Source organism: Poecilia formosa, unplaced genomic scaffold (assembly GCF_000485575.1).
Source record: "Poecilia formosa unplaced genomic scaffold, Poecilia_formosa-5.1.2 Scaffold523, whole genome shotgun sequence".
Classification (NCBI taxonomy): Eukaryota; Metazoa; Chordata; class Actinopteri; order Cyprinodontiformes; family Poeciliidae; genus Poecilia; species Poecilia formosa.
Window position 1 is genome coordinate 142 of NW_006800462.1, and position 2857 is coordinate 2998.

Here is a 2857-nt window from a genome sequence, read left to right on the forward strand (position 1 = left end):
TAATCCCGAGCCACATTATTACAGAGCTGGAGGCCTGAGGAGCAGCATACAGGAAGTGCCAGGCCTGGCAGGTATCTATGAGGCTGTAAAAGCTCCAACCTGCAGCAGACGTTCAGCTCAGCTTTACACCATCTCAGTAAACGTGTCTCCCGTAATGTGGCTACAAGGCCTGTTGGCGTTAGCAACTGGAAGGCGACCCTTTTATTTGGCCGCGCACCCGAACGCCTCGCTGAATAACTGTGCAGCGTTGGAAGTGGAGCATTTTGCATGTTTTTGTACTTGTGTCTGGGTTTCTACTGTTTCCAGAAACAGCCCAAACGTAAAAAAAAAAAAGAAAAAAAAGTAGTTTTTATGGCAATAAGTTAATGGTTTTTTTTGGTGATTAGACATTTCAAAAAGCAAATATAACATCCCAAATCAGCAGATGCTGCCCCTCACCTAGCAACGCCAGCAAAGTTAATCTTGTTATCTAGCAACCCAAGCATAGCTCCTGTGTATGCTCTATGCAATGGCTGCAGGAAAAGACATGTGTTTTGTTATTAGCTTATCATTCAGAAAACCTTCACTGCTTTCTTGCTGGTTGTGCAGGAAGCTCCACTTCTGCTTTTCAAGGATGCACAACTGTATAATTGCTGCCATTTTCATGCGCGAGCGTAAACATGACCTAAAGCGGCTCTTTATGAAAGGAGCTGCTCTAAATAGGTGGAACTGAACAGACTGAAATCTCATCCTCTAAGAATGATTTTGTTAAAAAAAAAAATGTCATGAACATGTTTTGTATCGCCCATAAACATATCCTAACCTGTTCAAAGATTCTCACAGTGATCCTAAACTCCAGTTTTGGAGACATCTGAAACAACATTGTTGATGATTTAATCTCAAGGTACAGAACAGAGATTTCTTTTGGATAGAAAGAGATCAACAACTTCCTCTTGAGTTCATTAATGCCGACCCCTGAAGGTCCTGGACAGAAAAAGAAAAAAAACAAAAAAACAGAAACATCCCATAAATGTTCAGCAAAACCAGCAGAAAAAATGTCTGTTTCCTTGAAGATTCTTCAGGCTCTTCTAGTTCTCAGCTGGAAAAAAGAAATACAGCAGCAAACATTTTGATAAGTTACAGGAGAAAAAGTACAAAGTGACTAGGAGTCAAATGAGTGATGGGTTCACAGCCAGGTTCTGTTGTTGCTGCTGCAGCCTCACGCTGATCCTACAGAACCCTTCAGAACCGGGGCCGTTTAGTCCTGAACTCGTCCTGCTGGTTGGACGGCTGTAGATTATGACCAAACATGCTTTAATACTTGAACAGAATTTGACCTCAGTTCCAGTGAAAGTCTCCAACTTTCCTTCCTCCACAGAGAAATCAACCAGTTTCACGGAGGAGCTGAAGAAAAGAAAAAAAAAGCTTTTTTTCTCCAACTGCTGCGGGTCAGCTGGACTCTCCACCAGCAGAATAAGTGGGAGCAGACAGACTGATGACAACATGCTGATTAATGCTTTTTTTTTTTTTTTTTTTTTTTTTACAGTGGCTCATATGAAGAACCAGGAGAATTAAACACAGAGAGCAGATGCTTTTGGTTCATTAAAGACCTCTGAACTGAAAGCTTCTGATGGTTTATTCACCTGTCTCATAATAATAATTGGAAACAAAGACGGAGATCATTTTTTTCTTTGGCAGAACCTGGAGCCTCTTTAACGTCCCCTGGGTTCTCCACTCTCCTTCTGCCTGAAAACCAGACACAAATCTCATCATTAATTCACAAACACATTCTCTTACAGCACTTAATGAGTGAAGATGGAGCAGAAAGAAGAAAATGATCTTGTATAAACCTGTTCTTTTCTCTATAATTATTCAAATAAATGTTCATGTCCGCATACATTAAATTAGCGACAATGATGCAAACAATCATTTTCCTCATTATTAACTCAGATGTTGGGGTTGCTGTGGTGACGCAGGAGTCAAGCACAAAGCCCCTTAAGGAGGCCTTAGTCCTTGACGCTGATGTCGCTGGTTTGATTCCCAGCCTGGTGGCCTTTACTGTACGTCTTCTCTCTCTCTCTTAACCTGCTTTACTGTCTCAGCACTTTGAAATAAAGGTCATTAGAGCCAAAAAAAAAACCCTCAAACGTGTGCAAGACTTAAAAGTTTTTTATCCCTATAAAGTGTTTTGAATTCATTCATAGTGGAGCTTTTTTTTTCTCAACTCCTCATCCAAACTGTTCCATAGTTTTAATTATATGCACAGCTTTATTTTTCAAATGCTATTGTCACTTCGAATGGGGGACAGGAGTCGGACTCCTGACTACCGCGGGCTAAAGTCTCTGTATGCGGGGGCTGTGCTAACCACCGCGCAACGCCCCTATTGTGGTAGTCTATGCTGTAATTTACAGATTGTCTTTGTTAAATTATTTACATTTTTATACAATTTGAGCTTTCTGACAAACTCACCTAGTCCACCTTCTTTCATTTCCTTGGAAAAATCTGTTTTGTCGTGATTGCAACTAGTCGACTAGCCCAGAAAAAAGTCATTGCAGAGAAAAGAATCGACTAGTCAACTAATTGATGCAACCCCTATTTCAGATTGTGGCAGGAAGCCGGAGTGCCCGGAGAGAAACCTGCAAACAGGAAACCTGTCAAATCTTTTTACCTTTTGCCCCATAAATTTAAATCAGACACATGTTTGGTCCCAGTCAGATTTCTCCAGCCTCAAAATAGTTACTAGGTCTTCTAGGATTCTTTTCTTTTTCCGATGTTAATATTTTTAGCTCCTCTCCAAAGGGCCCTTTGCCATCTTCCAGAGGAGGGGCTGGAGAAATTAACCTCTGGTGTTTGATCAGTTCTTTTCATAAATGTAAAT